The sequence below is a fragment of the Lissotriton vulgaris genome, chromosome 5 (genome assembly GCF_964263255.1).
Source record: "Lissotriton vulgaris chromosome 5, aLisVul1.2, whole genome shotgun sequence".
In the NCBI taxonomy this organism is placed as follows: domain Eukaryota; kingdom Metazoa; phylum Chordata; class Amphibia; order Caudata; family Salamandridae; genus Lissotriton; species Lissotriton vulgaris.
In genome coordinates, this window is record NC_141693.1 from 1,702,317,896 (window position 1) to 1,702,336,585 (window position 18,690).

Here is an 18,690-nt window from a genome sequence, read left to right on the forward strand (position 1 = left end):
CCAATGGTTTATTAAATATCCCCAAATATTCGTTGGTGGCTCCCTGACCTTCATATTGTTTTCCACTTCCTCATTCATTCTCCACCACCAGCAAGACTGTCTCGTCCTTCTTTTGGTCACATTTCTCCCAAGATGTCACTCATGAGCAACTTTAAGTACCTTTTTCCTAAAACTCATCCGGGGTACGGTCTGATTATGCCAAAACAATTTGTCCCAGACTAGACTAAATTTGTCCCTCACATGGAAGAACAATTGTACCCCTTTTTTCCAAACGTCTACATACTTTTACCCATCTCTCACCTTCTCATGCACGAAGTCCTCTCCCAATACTTCTCTTCACTTCACCTCCTGGAGAGATGCACTACATTCAGTCAATTCCAAAACAGCCTCTTCATTTTCTGCCGGTAACCGGGATATTCTACCACAACGTTGTACTCTAAGACTGTTAATAACTATTTTGAGATCCTTGGAGTCACACGCCCTTTCAAAACCGTACCACACTAAAATAAATGCAGCAATGGCTTAGGATCTGTCCTCACACTAAACGGTAACCTCCACACGAAAATACCTGAAATGCTGAATTCACCAGCAACATACAAGGGTTTACCTTTCAAATACTGAATATGAGATCTCTAACTTTTGCAGCCTCCCTGCGGCAATTCCAATAATTCTTTCTAGGCCCTCCATTCTCTGTATACGTATTGCACCCGTCCCTACACTACTGGCATGAGTTGTTAAATAGGTATTTTCCCTTACATCAAAATGTGTCAGCATTGGCGCCTTCACAATGCACATCTTTGTTCAAGAAGGCAACTGGACACGACGAGACCCAACAAAGTAAGTTTATTTATGCTTCTCCAAAGACAGGGTTCCCAGACTCCTGCCTCCAGCAACCGCTACTCCAAGAATGACCGGACCACCTAGAACGCAGCAGTGTTCTAAGTCTGACCGGTCAGCATCGTGCAACAGAAGCACAGAGACGAGAAAAGGAATAACATCATAGCACATCTTCTCTCAAAAGAAATAAACAATGAAAGAATAAACAATGCAAAACATAAAGCAATTATACAAACAACATAAGTAATGAGCAATGTAGAAAATACATGTTTGCAGGGAGTAAACATGAAACAACAAAATCAATACAATATACAATCACCATATTTCTTGGAATGCGAGTTTCTCGTACCTGTTTAACCCCAGAACAACTTTTGATGAGATTAGGTTGTTGCAAAACGGGATTACCATCAAATGCTCGAACATCCCTCTTGGAATAAAGAGCAATCCTCCTAAAACTCAATTTCTGCCTATTCTCTAAAACCACATGCCACCTATGTACTTTGACTTTTAAAAGCTCTGAAAATGTGTTCAAACCTTGCCCTCTTCTGTCCAACTTTACCTTAACAAGATCACCCACTTCTACTTTACAACTTCCACTGGAATGCACAAAATGAGAAGATGACATACTCTCTTCATGCATCCATTGCAGAGTGAGTTTTGTTTTGCGCACTCATCCTCACATTTTTTCAAATGGAACTTCATTGGTGACACTATGGGCAGAAGCATTGTAAGACATATCATATCATCCACACATCTTTGAATGTCACGACCACCTTGAACAGCCAATAAGATGGTACCTTTAACCACTCGGTTCATGCGTTCAACTATGCCGTTCCCCTGAGGGTTATAAAGTGAAGTATACACATGCCTGATACCATAACCTGAAAACTACGCATGACAAAAGAAGTAAGTTGAGTACCATTATCTGTAACTACCACATGGGGAAAACCTTCCTTCAAGAAAATGGACTTCAAGTGTTTCATCACATTACTGGTAGTAATATTCCTAAAAAATTCAACAATAACCCATCTTGAGAACACATCAACTAGACCATGGCAAAACGATACACAGAAGAAAGAAAATCCATAGGACCAATAAAGTCAAAACAGACCTTTTCCCATGGCAAGCCAGCTTGATATGAAATGGAACCAGAAGTCTGTGAGTTGACCTTTAATCTTTTCTCACTCTCCTTACATAAAGTACAATTTTCAACCCAACCACGAACTTCATCATCAGTACCAGGCCACCAGAAATCACACTTGAGACGCTTCACAGTGATAGTTTGTCCAAGGTGACCTTCGAGAACTAACAGGAAAAGTTTCTTTCTGAGAGAAATAGGAGGAACACACCTTTCACCTCTCAAAACCAAATCATCACAGGTTCCAACTCTGAGTTCCTCTTGTAATTTGACAAAGCTGGGTAGTGCAGGCTTAACATTCCCTTAAGGCTTCCAACAATGACATATATAAATAACCAACTCAACAAAATCGGGATCATCAATGACTGACTGATGCCATTCATCCTTGGAAATAGATTTGAACTCCTCAGAACATGCATCCTTTACACTTGCTATAACGCATACCATTTCATCATCAAAATCAAAACCTTGTACAGTATCAAGGGGTAAAAGAGATAAACAATCCGCTTGGACATTCTTCCAACCAGATATATACTCCATATCATACATGAACTCTTGTAACTTGGCAGTATGCTGTCCACTATTTTAGTGGGCACCTTGCACCAGTCCAAACGACCCCTTGATGGTAGGTTAAAGACAACCGTATAGAAAGCTATCCTAGTGGTAGCTGTGGAGAGCAGCCTTCAGGCTAAGTCTTGAAGGAATCTAAAGCAGCTTGTTTTACCAGTCTATAAACACATGAATGATCAAATGAAAGGCAAACCACACCAGGTATATATATCAAATATATGTATTTATTCTAAACACACCCCTTCAGTCTCTTACTTAAATAGCACACAGTAAATTAGCACAGTATACATTTTGCCCTAGGGGCCTCACAAACCATGTACTAAGAAAGTGGTATAAGAACCATGAGAGAGATAGAAGCCAGGCCTAGGGCCTGTAGAACCGCTGGGGCAACCAGGAACCATCCAAGGTAGGAACGCAAGAGACCCACGGGGAGGCGTGCAGTGTCTAAACACAGTCGGGAATCATCATTGACTTCTATGTAGAAAGTCGCAATTAGATTTTTAAAGATTAAGGACACTGAACAGTGGACTAGGAACAAACCCCTTCAGTACTGGACACTTCGAGAGTCAAGACTCATGGGAACACCAAGGTACTCTTGTTACCTCACCCAGGGAAGCCGGGTGCATAGGTGTCTTTTCGTGTCAGGTTTTGTTGTCGTGGTGGATCGAAGATCTGAAGAACCTGAAAGCAGAGGGGACAGAGTCTGGGTCACTAGCCAGTGACCATGGAGGAGACAAGAAGATGCCAGCCGATGTCGGGTGATTTCAGGTGATGAGGGTGAAGCTTGACTCTTCAGCCACGAGGACCCGGAGGCGTCAACGACAACTAGGAGCTGGATTCAAGCTGTCCCATGTCAGATGTCGAGTGCTGCAGCATCGGTATACGGACTGGACCCAACAAGCCCTGGTAACAGCAACCCACGCAGAATGCAAAGATTGGGTTTGGTGCAGACCAGCAAGTTCTGAGGGACTCACCCTTTGGAGGGGAGTCAGGGCACGTCTGGAGCAACCAGGAAAGCCCAAGAAACAAAAGAGATTCCTTTGTGAGGACCCACCAGTCGACGGACCAGGGATCGCGAAGGGGCCTCGAGTGGAAATGCAGGAAGCGGGCCCACGGAACACTCGTGGAGTGTAGGCCCACAAGCTTCAGTGCAAAAGGTGCTCAGGGCTTGGACTACAAGTAGCCAAATGCACAACTTCGGGAAAGCTCAGGAAGTCGATGCATTAGCAAATGTGCTGGATGTCCAGAAGTTCCAGTCCCACGTCTCTCGTGATGGCTACAGGTCTCAGTTTTGCTGGGGACTCGCGTCGGCCTCTGAGATGTCTGGAAGTCCATGTTCTGTGTCGCAGATTCTTCAGGATTCCGCGGAAGCCTCGAAAATACAGACCACCAAGATGCTTCTTTGGTGCCTGTTTGAACAGGGGAGTCACTCCTTGACCCCAAGGGAGATTTCTTCAGTCATTTAGTCGAAATAGAATGTCGAAGGTCCAAGATATATGTTGCAGAGTTTCGTCCAGGATAATCTAAAGTCCTAGGGACTGGGTTCCTATACTCATACCAAGTTTAGGGGATGGACTAACTCGAAGGTCCCACCTACGGGAGGACCTGGAAGGGGGTGGTTACAAGCCTTCCCCTTTGTCCAGTTTCGCGCCAGAGCTGGGGCTGAGTGCCCCAGCAACCGGTTTGAACTGGGAAATGCACGGGGACACCTTGTGTGCCCCAGGCACTGTCTGAAAAGCATTCACTGAATGCACCCACCCTGCCCCAATACACTAAAGCCTGTCTCGGGAGGTGGTTACACCTCATTGTGACAGGAAACCTATTGTCCAGGCCTCTCATGCCGGAATTTCATCCAGCAGCAGGAGGTCAGACTCGTGTCTGTGGCAGCAGCATCCATTTTGTGATGCTGGGGCTCTGTTTAACCTTTACCGGTTAGACCAGTGTGTACATGTCTTCTCCCTCTAGAAGGGTGGAATGCTACCCCTGCCGCCAGAACTGGCAGGGGGGTAGTATTCCAAAGTGTTTGACATCAAACACGACATGTGTTGATGCAGCCATTCCAAAGTATAATGGATGTTTGTCTTAAAAATTGCATTCTTCCGCAACAGCCTCATCTTTCCCTTATTTATTTATTAGGGATCTCCGCCTCCTCATAATTCCCTGTGAGATTGCCCTTGAAGTCCTGCTGAAGACTCGCACCGCCAAGGTTCAAATATCTATTAGGCCACAACACGAGTCGAAACGTCAACACATTCCCCTTGATAGCACCTGGACCCACTCTTCTTTGATACCAAGCGTGCTTAGAAATTGGAATATATATCCAGATTGTTAAAACAAATTATATTAAAGTGGTAAAAATTATTATTGTGGCCAGGTTAGGGAGGACGGTGACTTGGTTGAACCTGTCCTTCTTGTGTACAATATTGTTAAAATTATTGATGTCACTATTCTAAACCTTTTTTCTATTTCCTTATCACACCTTTACACTCTTCAACACTACTATTCCTTTTTGCACGTTCCCTCCTCGGGGGCAATTTTGCTTACTGCTTAAATTTTTTTATTGTTTTTCTATTTGTAAATTATGAGCAATCAATTGACAACGTAATGAATTAAAATTGCTTGCTAGTCTTTTGTCTGTTGCGTTTTCTGACTTTTCTAGCGAGTATTGAATACTATGAGCTGACTTGATATAGCATGCTCCAATTCCGTTGAATCAATGACTATGTACTGATTATTTTTTCTGTGTTTCATTCAAGGTCTAGGACCATTGTTTCTTCATATCGCCATTCCAAAGTTGTCATTAACCGCTAGGTTTATAATGCACTTAAGAGTATATGGTATGGCTGTATCACAGAACAGCTATAAGGAAGGGATACTGAAAGCTGCAGAGGGGCTCCCTCTCACATAAAACTGAGCACTCTGCCTCCAGGACTGTTAAGGTCTGCCATAAGAGTGACTTATAGGTTTATACGTGTCTGTTTTAAAAGGTAAATATAGGTATACTATATCTAAGTAAGGGGTGCTTACACCACCTTACCCAGGCAGCACGAGCAGACCTGTGGTGTCATTTTGGAAGGCTTCCCAGTGGTGGCATAATACATGCCTCAGCCCCTGGTAAGCCCCTGGGGTACCTATGCCCTTGGTATGTAAGGTACCATATACTAGGTACTCACAAGGGTAAACCAGTGACCAATCTGAAGTGTACCCAATGTACATGCAATCAATTTAGAGAGGGAAACAGATAGGCTGGGACCCATGATAGCAGGATCCCAGCCCAAAATGGGGGGTAACCGTGCAGTTGGATTCCACCTTCCTACAGGCATCAAATCTCATTAATCGAGGAGAACCATTGTTAGCACCCCCTGGAAAGGACGTCCTTATGAGAGGTTTGTGATCAGTCCTCAAAGTAAAATGTGTGCCCGACACATAGGTGCGAAAATGCAACACATTCATGCAGCAGCTAATGCTTCACGTTCGATCACAGCATAATTACGGTCAGAACTACTGAGCGTACACGAAGCAAAAGCAACAGATCTTTCAATCCCATTTTTCTTTTGAGACAGAATGGCCCTAATGCCATGTGCACTCGCATCAACTGTAATAAAAGTATCTCTCCCAGCTTCATAGGTAGTAAGAACACCAGCATTAATAATTTCATCTTTGATCTTGTTGAAAGCTTCATTTTGTGGTGCCTCCAAAGAAAAATGTGTACCTTTTCTGAGTAACAAGCGTACCTCTTCAGTTTTGAGAGCAAAATTACAAACAAATTTGGAGTAATATTCAACTAACCCCATGAACGATTTAAGTCGATCCTTTTTAGAAGGAATAGCTGCAAAATGAATGGCTTTCAACAAATCTTCCTTTTGTTTGACACAAGATTGAGAAATAGTATAGCCCACTTCAGTCATTAATAAATTACACTTATCTTTTCTCAAGGTGAGACCAGCATTAAATAAAATGTGTAACACTTTGGCTAAATTACAATTGTGCTCACATTCATCATCACCAGTGACAAGAATGTCATCTTGGAAGTAATGCACATGTTTTAGACCTTTTAACAGAGAATGCATCACGCATTGCAAAACGCTAGCCGCAGAGGCTAGCCCAAAAGGAAGTCTCTTAAATTGAAACACCCCTTTAATAGTTAAAAATGCTGTTAGCTTGCAAGAATCAGGATGTAAAACTACTCGATGATAGGCTGATCTGAGATCAAGCTTGCTAAAAAATGTTGCCTTATCCATCAAGAGTACCATCTCAGAGATGTTAGGGAGAGGAAACTTATCGACAATGATGTTCTGATTTAGGGACATGAGAGCCACAAAGAAGCGGAGTTTACCATCTTTCTTTTGAGTAACTACCACCGGAGAAAGCCATTCCGATGCTTCGACCGGTTCAATAATATCTTGCTTCTGCATGTCCTCAAGCATTTCCTTGACTTCTTGCAGAATGGAAATAGGAATTCTTCTAAGAGGATGTTTAACAGGGTGAGCATGGTCCTTAAGCTTTATTTCATGAACATACCCAATTAGTTTACCTAGATCTGTGCGAAATACATCTTTGTATTTTAATAGTACAGAATCAATATTGGGAAAATCTTCAACAACCAAAACTTTCTCTTCTGATCTGGGATCTATAATGATATGCAAATCATGTTGTTAAGCCCAACCAAGTATTGTAGGCCCATCATTAGAGATATAAACTTTACCTGAAGAGGATCTCCCTTTAAATTCAAATTTGGTTTGCATGGCACCCTTAATGTTAAAAACCTCACCACCATAGCCTTTGGGTGTAATATCACTAGACGAAAGAGTGCTATTAGGCCAAAACTCCTTAAAAATATGAAAAGGAATGATGGTAAACATTGAACCTGGATCAATCAAAAGTGTTATGGGAACATCATTCAGAAGAAAGGTAGCTTTAAGTCTCTGCAAAGAACCAGGACAGTTGTCTTTAACACACAAAGAAATATCAAGAGCGAGAGAATCTTCCCCAACAAAAGCAACTCTATTCTCAGACCGGTTTCTACAAGCTTTGCTAATATGACCTCTCTTTCTACATTTCTTACACGTTTTATCTCTAGCAAAGCACCCAGAATAATCAGCAGCATGACCCATACTGCCAGAACGATAAAGGCCAATGAATTTGCTTTTATCACACACAACTTTAGACATAAATTTAGAAGTAGATGACTTGTATTTGGAGTCATTATTCTTTCAATCATTGTCCAATTCTTTCTCATTTCTATTGACAACATTGACAGTGTCTGCTTTCTTTTGCTCAAGAGAATGCATTTCCTGCACACATTTGTCGGATTCTTCAACAACTTTGGCAATGGAGATGGCCTCCAGAAGTGTAGGGTTTTTGGCGGCCCAAAGTTTTTCCTGCATCCTTTTATTTTTACATTGAACTATCGACTGATCTCTAATGAGTTGATCAGTCATGGGGCCGAAATCACACTTGATGGCAAGTTCTCTTAGACGAGTGACCATTTGGTCAACAGCCTCTCTGTCATTTTGAGGCATGGTGAGAAAAAGTATGCAGTTGCATAACGATGTTGACTTGCTTCCCAAAGTACTTAGAAAGTCTTTGTTTAGCCTCAATATAGGGATTGTCAATGGCTTCACCATCAGCACCTAAAAATTCCAGTAAAAATTTAAAAGCAGGTTGACCAGCTTTTCCTAATGTATTCAATAAAATGGCTTTCTTTCTTGAAGCTTGGAACCTAAGGCCATCATTAGCCTCCAGATAATTTTCAAAAATTCCAATCCACTCCTCCCATTCAATTGAAGGAGTGTCCCCTTCAATAATGAAAGCTGGAGGAGGTGCTATCATTTGGCTGGCAGCCATAGTGAAAATAAAAAAAACAAATGGTAAAGCACTTGCCAAAGAGAAATTCTGAAGGAAGAGCAAATAACTGCGGAAGTACTGCAATATGAAAAGTCCACACAAAAAAATAATAATAAAGAAATGGTGTGGAGATCACCGTAGTAACTGCTAGATAGAATCTGCAGACAATGAGGATGATGGAGATTTATGAGATAACAGGCTGGAGCAAGGAGTGAATAAACGAACAGCTGTACACTGTATAATACGCTGGATGTCCTGATACGAGGTCGTAGTTGGCAATGGTTGCCAAAAGTGGAGAAAATGCCATCAAAATGGCCGCACGCTGCGTTAAAAACGTGGGCGTGAGGACGATGTAGTTGGCAGAGAGAAATGGTTGGCAGGCAAAGGATACACAATGATGTTGCTTAGCAACGATGCACTGCCGTTGGGAGAGAGGTGCGCGTGCAGATCAAAGCGCGATCCGTACGGAAAATAGAACACACACTTGCTTACAACCACAGTGAGATCAGCAGGACGGCGTAGGAGACAATCCAGCAGGAAAAATCAACAGCTCTGGAATCGAGGCGGACGGGAAGGTGGATTCGTTCCCCGCCGATGAAGAGCTTGAAGGAAGATCGTTGCCAAAATGTTCCAGAAGGAAACTGGACACAAAGAGGTCCAACAAAGTAAGTTTATTTAGGCTTCTCCAAAGACAGGGTTCCCAGACTCCTGCCTCCAGCAACCGCTACTCCAAGAATGACCGGACCACCTAGAACGCAGCAGTGTTCTAAGTCTGACCAGTCAGCCTCGCGCAATAGAAGCACAGAGACAAGAAAAGAAATAGCATTATAACCATCTTCAGTCTGACAAACACTTCTCCACACATCTTTCCCCTCAAATTGAATGTTTTTCAACTCATAGGCTCCGCTACTTCAGCAAAGCTGCTGACAAATTTAGAACAATACTCTGCTTATCTCAAAAGAGACTTAAGCTGTTCTTTATTCTGAGGACTTGCCACCTCTTCCACTGCCTTCACAATACTTTTCTTCGGTTTAATCTGTGATTTCATATCCCAAAATATTCCACTTTTTCCTTCCTCAAGTGATATTTTCTTACTTTATAATTATTATGTGTGTCTCTTTTCTCCCAGACAACCTCAATTAACATCTTACCATGTTCTTCTGGTGTTTTCCCTACAAGTAGTAGGTCGTCTTGAAAACCGTACTTCCTTCATTCCTTCAAATACCTTTTACATAATTTTCTGAAAAATGGTTTAAGTTGATGCTAGCCCAAAAGGCATCCTTCATTATTGGAATGTCCTTTGTGTCGTCACAAAGGATGCAACAGCCCTGGATTCCTCATACAAGTTAATTTGGTGATGCACCAAGGACATGTATAGAACAATGAACACCTTTTCACCCCTCATAACACTTAACATTTCCAATATATTTTGCAGCAGTTGTCTGTGCAGCCATATAATTTTGATTGATACAAACAAGTCTATACAGACCTAATATTTGCCCCTTCCTTAGGTGCCACCATTATCAGCATCAACCATTCTGATGATTTATTCCAACTCCTTTTGCAGTGGTTCCCTCATTAGATGTAGTATTGGTCTCACTGTGTGCACTACTAGCACTGTAACTCTCCTCAGAAGTCCCAGTTTCTCTGAAAAAACTTCAGGAAAATGGAAACCAATTTCTTTTCTGAGACATCATTTACTCCTGAGCTAGTGAAAAGGGGGGGCCCTCGGCCCCCCCGCCCGAATGGCGGTGCGGCGATCCCCTCTCCCCTTGCCTCCCGGTGGTGGGGGGGGGCGTGATCTCCTGGCGTCCAATGATTACGCGGGAGGTGTGCGCCACACCACCGGTTGGCCGGCGCCCGATCCCTGACCCGGAAGGCGTTGTGCAGACTTCCGGGCCAGAGGGGCGGGCGGCTAGGGGCAGGGGGAGAGGGCGGCCCGCCCTCTCCCCGCGTCCCTGGGAATAAAGGAGGAGGGAGCGTTCAGGTGGCCCTTCTTGTCGCCTGGACGTTCCCCCACACTGGTCGTGCCCCGCACTCGGGGCCTCCTAATTTTCTGTTCTTATCTTTCAGGTCAAGGATTGCCGCTGGAGTGTGTGTGAGCGCGACATTAGAAGCAGACAGTCTGAGCGTGGATCGTACGTGCCGGGGCTTTCATCTGATAATTGGGGTTACAGTCGGTGGTTGGAGTACGGGACGTAGAACACGCAGGACGTCGACGGTAAGAGGAGAGCGGGGGGCTCGCATTTCATTGCTTCTTGTGGCCGCCGGGTGGGTCTACGTTAGAGTTTGGCCACCATTAATAATCGGACTAGCCGGGGTGTTGCGGTCGCAGTTGCGTGGTGCCCACAGCCCCCTGCGTATCCTCCGTCTGGTGAAGGTACAAGGTGCACGGGTTGCGAATCCAAGCAGTAAGAGTGTCGGACAGTAAGCAGCAAAATGCCGGGAGCTAAGGGGGCTAAGGGGACGAAAATGGAGATGATGATGCAAGCCATGATGCGTAGAATGAATGCCATTAATAAGAGATTGGGTAAGGTTGATAGCCTAGAGGCTCGCATGATGGAGAGGATTGATGATATTGCGGGCCCACAAGGTAGGCCCAAATGGCAGATTACGGCGCCTTTGCCAAATGCGGATTCCGACTCCTCACCTAGAAGGAGCAAGGCCAAGAGATCTAGGCGCAGCGCACCCGCTCCTGCACTATGGCTGTTCCCACTACCCCCGAGCCGGTAGTCCCGGCTCCCACGGCACCGGCTCCTGCTTTGCCATCGGGGGCCCCTCCTGTGGGGCCGGCCCCGCCTGCCCCTGTTTGGCCGCTTCCGTTGGCCTCCGTGCCAGCACCCATAGGTCCCCCCCCCGCTGGTGGTGCCGGATTCTGAAGCTCCAATCCCGCCCGAGCTAACAGCGCAGATTGCGGCTATACTCCCTTGGCTGCAGAAGGGGGGTGTGTTGCCCTCAATGTTGGATCATACGGCTGAGGCAGCTAAGATGGTGGAAAAAATTAGGGCGGCAACAGTTGCTGGTGGGGCTGCGGGCTCCTCTTCTCCTTCTTCTGCAGGTATGAATACCGCCCAACCGAACGGAAGCGACGGTGGACCGGCTCCAGTGTCCGGTAATGGTAAGGAGGTGGCTTTGCCTCTCTTGGGGGAAGGTTCAATCCCGTCTAGGAGCGAGGATTTAGCGCAACATGTTTCTCGGGCTGTAAAGGAAATGATTTGGGCGGGAAAGTATATCTATATTTTTTCTCTGTTATTGGACAATAGGGAAATGGAGAATGCCAAAGTACTTAAAGAATGGATGCACCCTAGTGAATGGAGAGTACAGTGTGCTAAATTCAGGGTGGAGGAAACTTTGATTAATTGGATCAGGACCTTCTCCATCCTTACGGCTATCACTGTTGAACGCCCTCCTAATGTACAGGCAGCAATGGCTTGCTACCAGAGCAGGATTGTAGGGTGGAGCGAGCAGTACCCTGGGGAGGCATGGAAGGAATATGATGTGAATTTCAGGAAATCTAAGGAATTTGACTTGTCATTGACATGGGACAGGGTTGACTCGCTGTCGTGGCATAAGTAGTTCTCGGGGAACACGACCCCGGCCCAGCCCACTAGTGTAGCCAATGTGTTCCTCGCAAAACCCCAGCAGCCCTTTCGGTCAGCACAGGGGAATGAGTTCCCGGGGAAGAATAGAGGGGGCGGCGGAGAAAGGAAGGGTGTGTGCTGGGACTTTAATAAGCGCTCCTGTGCGAGGCCGGCTGGCACATGTAAATTCAGACATGCCTGCGCAATTTGCGGTCACACCTCCCATCCCGAAACAACATGCAGATCGAGACATGGTAATCAAAGTCAGAGAGGGGGGAACAAACCAGAATAGCGTAGAAGGCACGGTTGGTCCCTCTCCCATTGACGTCTTGGCAATGATCCCATGGTTGAACAAATACCCAGACCACGCAGCGGCCGCCCTACTAAAGGAAAGTTTCTCCCAAGGTTTCCGGATCCCGGCAGGGGGATACACTGGCAGCGCCCATTGTAGGAATCAGTTATTGAACAAATACCCAGACCACGCAGCGGCCGCCCTACTAAAGGAAAGTTTCTCCCAAGGTTTCCGGATCCCGGCAGGGGGATACACAGGCAGCGCCCATTGTAGGAATCAGTTATCGGTACAGCATAACCCTGCAGTAGTGATTGCTAAGATTGAAAAGGAGCTGTCCAAGGGCAGGATAGCTGGGCCATTCCAGGAGGTGCCAGTGCCCGACTTTGTGTGTTCACCATTGGGTGTAGTACCCAAGAAAGAAAAGGGCGAGTTTAGAATGATTCACAACTTATCGGCACCAAGAGGGGCATCCTTGAATAATGCTATAGATGAGGGTATTTGTAGTGTGAAGTACGCTTCATTTGACCAGGCGGTGGAACTATTGCGAGGATTGGGGCGGGGCACACTAATGGCTAAATCGGACATTGAATCTGCTTTTCGTCTTCTACCGGTACATCCTTTGGACCACCACCTCCTTGGTTTCGTCTTTGAAGGCAAATTTTACATGGATAAATGCATGCCTATGGGTTGTTCCATTTCATGTGCATACTTTGAGACTTTTAGCTCTTTTCTAGAATGGGTCATGAGGCAGTCCACGGGCCACAAACAGGTCATGCCTTATTTGGACGACTTCCTTTTTCTGGGAGCGGCGGGGACTCGGGAGTGTGCTTGGGCATTGCAGGAATTTTGCGTGCTCATGCGGGCTTTCGGGGTTCCGCTAGCGCCTGGGAAGACGGTTGGCCCGTCCACCTGTTTGGAATTCCTGGGTATCGAAATAGACTCATTGGAAGGGTGCTTCAGGTTACCCAAAGACAAAGTGTCTAGGTTTAAGGCGGCGCTGCGCCAGTGCCTACTCAAAGTAAAGGTTACCTTACAACAACTACAGGAGACGGTGGGTCAACTGAACTTTGCATTGTGGGTCATCCCAATGGCACGCCCCTTCTCTCGCTCGATTGCCCAAGCCATGAAGGGATTGCGAGAGAAACATCACCACACTAGGTTGTCATCCGAGGTTCGCCAGGATATGCGGATATGGATGGCATTCCTGGAGGACTTTAATGGCAGGATAGTGTGGCCCGGCCCCCCCACGACATCAGCAGAGTTGGGTTTATGGGCAGACGCTGCTGGTAGCATGGGCTTTGGCGCCATCCTGGGGACCAAGTGGGTCGCCCAGAGATGGCCTGAGGAGTGGAGGTCGTGGTGTTTGACCACCAACATCGGATTTCTAGAACTGTTCCCGATATGGGTAGCATTGATGGTTTGGCCGGAGCACCTAAGCAATCAGTCGGTGGTGTTCTGGTCGGATAACATGAGCGTGGTGGAATGCATTAACCAGCAAGCAGCACGGTGTCCATTCATACTGCGCTTGGTAAAGGAGATTGTGCTACAATGTTTGAAATGGAATGTAGTTTTCAGAGCCAAACATGTGCCAGGCGTTCTCAATAATGCAGCTGACGCCCTTTCTCGCTTTAAAATGCAGGTATTCAGGGAGCAGCTTCCAGCAGCAGATCCCTCGCCAGCACCTTTTCCGGTTGCTCTCTGGCGGATTGGTACCCCAGACTACCGCACCTCGTGGCATCTAGCTTAGCCCCCAGGACCAAGAGAGCATACGAAGGGGCGTTCTTGTCTTACTGTACTTTCTTAGGGCACAGGTGGGAGGTTAGCTGGGCGCAGGAGGACAGTTTTGTTGCGTACTTAGAATTGATGCACAAGGAAGGGCGCTCGGTGGCAGCTGCAAGTAGGCACAGGGCGGCAGTTTCCTTCTTCGCACAAGCCAAGGGCATGAGGGACCCTACAAACACTTTTGTAGTGCGCAAGGCGTTGAGGGGCTGGCGTCGCATACAGGGACACTCGACGGATGCGAGAAAGCCGATCGGGCTGGTAAGGCTCACAGCCCTATTGTTGGCACTTCAGGGCATCTGTAGCTCAACATGGGAGGTGCTGCTGTTCAAAGCTGCGTTCGCACTAGCGTTCTATGGAACTCTAAGGATAGGCGATCTGGTAGCGGCGTCAAAAGGTGATAAGCAGGGCGGCCTTCAAGTGGCCTGCGCTGTGATCGAAGAAGATACAATGTGGGTGACAATTCAAAGATCAAAAACCGACCAGGAGGGACGGGGGATACCATAGTGCTCCACCGGGCTCGGACCAACCCATGCTGCCCGGTCCCGCATGTAGAGGCTTTTAGAAGGCAGCGGGAGGGTATGCCGGGGGGCACTATTGTGTCAAACGGATGGTACACCATTGACCAGGTATCAGTTTAGGAGAGTCCTGGAGTTGGTGGTCGCAAAAGCAGGCGTGGATCCCACGGAATTTGGTACCCATTCTTTCAGAATTGGGGCAGCAACTGAGGCAGTTGTAAGGGGACTCTCAGTAGAAAAGGTTAAAAGGATTGGGAGATGGTCGTCTGAATGTTACAAACGATATATACGTATGTACATGTTATAACATGGCAAGATGACTCACGCTTGGTATTTTCTGGTTTTGCAGTTTCTCAAACCTGTCACGCGGGGGAGGAACTCGCCGAATGTCAGCAAGAAACAACAGCATCTCAACACAAGCAACGAGAAGATCAACGGACATTGGTGACTTGGATTGTGGGCCACTCTTATGTGCGGCGCGCTAAACACGTGTTTCTTTCAGGTGAAAGGAAGAGAAGGGCTGAGGAAAAGGGGTTTTCTGTTTCCTTCTTTGGGAGGGGAGGCTTATGCATCAGACAGTTCAAAGACTACTTTCTGGAACTCCTATCTCAGCAAACCGCCCCCCCGTCAGTGGTGATACTTCACCTGGGGGAGAACGATTTGGCCAAACTGGGGAGGCGCATCCTGATAGAGGAAATCATCTCCACCTTGGGGTGGGTGTCCAGGACATGCGCGGGTTGCACGGTAGTTTGGTCGCAGCTTATTCCTCGGTGGCAGTGGCGAGGGGGGGACTCGGTCAAGGCGTTGAATCACTCGGTAAGGACGATCAACACACAGTTGGACAAATTATTTCAAGCCCCCCGGTTGCAGACGATTCCCCACGGGTGTATTTGGGGGGAGCATTTCTACCTACGGGACGGGGTACACTTGACTGAGGCCGGGAATGTCCTGTGGTCAAATAACATATTGGCATGGCTAGAGGGATTTGCGAGGTGAATATGACCTTTCTTAGGAGTAGGAAGGGGGGAGGCCAGATCGTCGGGTAACAATGCTGGCCTGTGGGGGTAAGGTCATGACCGGTGAGCAGCTATTTTAAGGTCTGAGGGGGCGGCATCATCCTTTGGAGGTGTCCGCCCAGGGGGAGGAGGGGTCACTGGCCCCTCCTAGAACTTCAGGGGCAGGTATAACTGGTTACGCGTGTTAGGGCCCTCCTTCAGTGGTTAAATGGAGTTCACGGGGTGGACCGAGTAATTAACGGGCTCGGCTGCATGGGTGGACCGAGTAATTAACGGGCTCGGCTGCATGGGTGGACCGAGTAATTAACGGGCTTGGCTGCACGGGTGGACCGGGTAATTAACGGGCTCGGCTGCGCATGCGCACCTGCGGTAAGGGCGCAGCTTGTAAGACCTGACACCGGTTAGCGACCTTGCCATATGGCCATAAATGTTAGTATGCAAAAATTTTCAGATGAGGATGTTAGATTCGGTTAGGAAACAAGCTGTATTAGAATCTTGTTACGGTTAGCCGATCAGTACAAAAGGGGGTGGTGATGGACGGAGCATCTGAATCAATCAAACACTCACACCCAGTCAAAAGATCTGGGTTTAATCCATCACCGTTCTTTAGCCCACTCTGCCACCCCAGTTCAGACATGGCTATATGCAAATCAGTCTGACCCTGTGCCTCATGGGAACAGTCCAGCCCGAACTGCCAAGCCATGTCTTTCCTGGACCGGAAACAAGCTTCCAAGGACCGGTTTCTGGCATTCCAGCCGTCTTCAGCCCGGCTTGCTTGAATCCAGTGGCAAAGTGAGCAAGGGACTCACGTCTGAGCATACCCTGCCACACTTATGGTGGCCAAAAGCAGTACAAAAGGGGGTGGTGATGGACGGAGCATCTGAATCAATCAAACACTCACACCCAGTCAAAAGATCTGGGTTTAATCCATCACTGTTCTTTAGCCCTCTCTGCCACCCCAGTTCAGACATTGCTATATGCAAATCAGTCTGACCCTGTGCCTCATGGGAACAGTCCAGCCCGAACTGCCAAGCCATGTCTTCCCTGGACCGGAAACAAGCTTTAGAGGACCGGTTTCTGGCATTCCAGACGTCTTCAGCCCGGCTTGCTTGAATCCAGTGGCAAAGTGAGCAAGGGACTCATGTCTGAGCATACCCTGCCACACTTATGGTGGCCAAAAGCAGTACAAAAGGGGGTGGTGATGGACGGAGCATCTGAATCAATCAAACACTCACACCCGGTCAAAAGATCTGGGTTTAATCCATCACCGTTCTTTATCCCACTCTGCCACCCCAGTTCAGACATGGCTATATGCAAATCAGTCTGACCCTGTGCCTCATGGGAACAGTCCAGCCCAAACTGCCAAGCCATGTCTTCCCTGGACCGGAAACAAGCTTCCGAGCCGATCATACTTGTCGATATGATTGTATCTAATGTTCCTGAATATTTTTGCATAACAATTGTATACTTTATTTAACAATTTTATTATTTTGTATCTTAATAAATACGGCCGGGGGTCCTTGCGATCCCCCGCCTTCCAAAGACAAATCATGTTCCATGTCAATGTGTTCTGGGTTGATGTGGGTACACAGGGAGGGGGGGGTAGCCGTCAATGACCATGTGAAAAGGAGGGGCCCTCTGCCCCCCTGCCTGCATGGCGGTGCAGCGATCCCCTCTCCCCTTGCCTCCCGGTGGTGGGGGTCGTGATCTCCCGGCGTCCAATGAATACGCGGGAGGTGTGCGCCACACCACCGGTTGGCCGGCGCCCGATCCCTGACCCGGAAGGCGTTGTGCAGACTTCCGGGCCAGAGGGGCGGGCGGCTAGGGGCGGGGGGAGAGGGCGGCCCGCCCTCTACCCGCGTCCCTTGGAATAAAGGAAGGGGGAGCGCTCAGGTGGCCCTTCTTGTCGCCTGGACGCTCCCCCACACTGGTCGTGCCCCGCGCTCGGGGCCTCCTAATTTTCCCCACCCACCATCCCTGGAACAAAGCTGGGTTGTACATTATGTATACCTGTTTTGATATTAATTAATTTGTTTTTTCCCGTTTAGGATGTATTATTGAAGCATAAATGTCGGTTACAATGTTTTGGTGCATACTGTTTATTGTGTATATTTCTCGTGTATTAATTATTTGCTTCCCGTTTGGGCAGTGGTGTTGAAGTATGAATAATGTTTGCAATTTTGTTTAGGCCTTTTTCCCCTAGTAGCCTGATGATGGTATGTCATGACATGTTGATTTAGATAGTGTAGTTGTCCTTTAGTTCTTTTCCACAGGTCGTCGTATTTATTAGGGAATTGGACATGCGGTCATGACCGGTGAGCAGCTATTTTAAGGTCTGAGGGGGCGGCATCATCCTTTGGAGGTGTCCGCCCAAGGGGAGGAGGGGTGGCTCCGCCGTAGGAGCGAAGAAGTGTTGCCCCACTTAAATCCCCCTCCCAAAGCCTCCGAGATGAAAAATAAAATGGTAATTTATTACCATTTTATTTTTCACCTGCCATTCCGAACACAGCAGCAGTCGGGAGAGGGACCGCTGCTGAGCAATAGCAGTAGGGAGGAGGGTGGGCTGGCTATGCACTTTTCAAAGTATCCATGTCCCTGTGGCCAGCTGGCTGGTGATAGCCAGCCACACATGCGCAATTTGAAACCTCTAACCCAGCTGTCTTACGACGGCTGGGTTAGAGTAAGTGCCGGCCTCCAGGGCCATGTCGAGTGCCGAGTGAGGTTACTCCCTCCTATCAGGGCTCTGCTCTCACAGCATGAGAGCAGTGTCAGGATAGGTTAAGACAGTTCCAGCATCCAGTTCATGTGGGCGTCGGCGAAAGAAGAACTCCAGAGCCGAGGACATTGTAAGGTAAATCTTTTTAACTGAAAAAAGCTCCCCTCCTTCCCAGTACATGCCAGCCGCCACTGCCATCAACAAAGAATATAAACTTCCAGTGTCTGCTAGTAATTTTACCTTCAAATCTCCTATTTTCATCACACAATGTTGTTTCTCAAGTTTGTCAGTGGCCCCTTTATTTTATACTCAGAGTCCATTACCTTCTGGATCATTCCACATTTTTCGTCTCGTATACTAAAAGTGCAACTTCCTGTATACTTTCACATCCACCTT

At 47.2% G+C, this 18,690-nt stretch overlaps 1 protein-coding gene across 4 annotated transcripts in view; it reads right to left on the reverse strand.

The window, feature by feature from the left end:
• Window positions 1–18,690, reverse strand: part of ACBD4 (acyl-CoA binding domain containing 4) — a 256,696-nt gene that overhangs the window by 57,734 nt on the left and 180,272 nt on the right. The window lies entirely within an intron of this gene.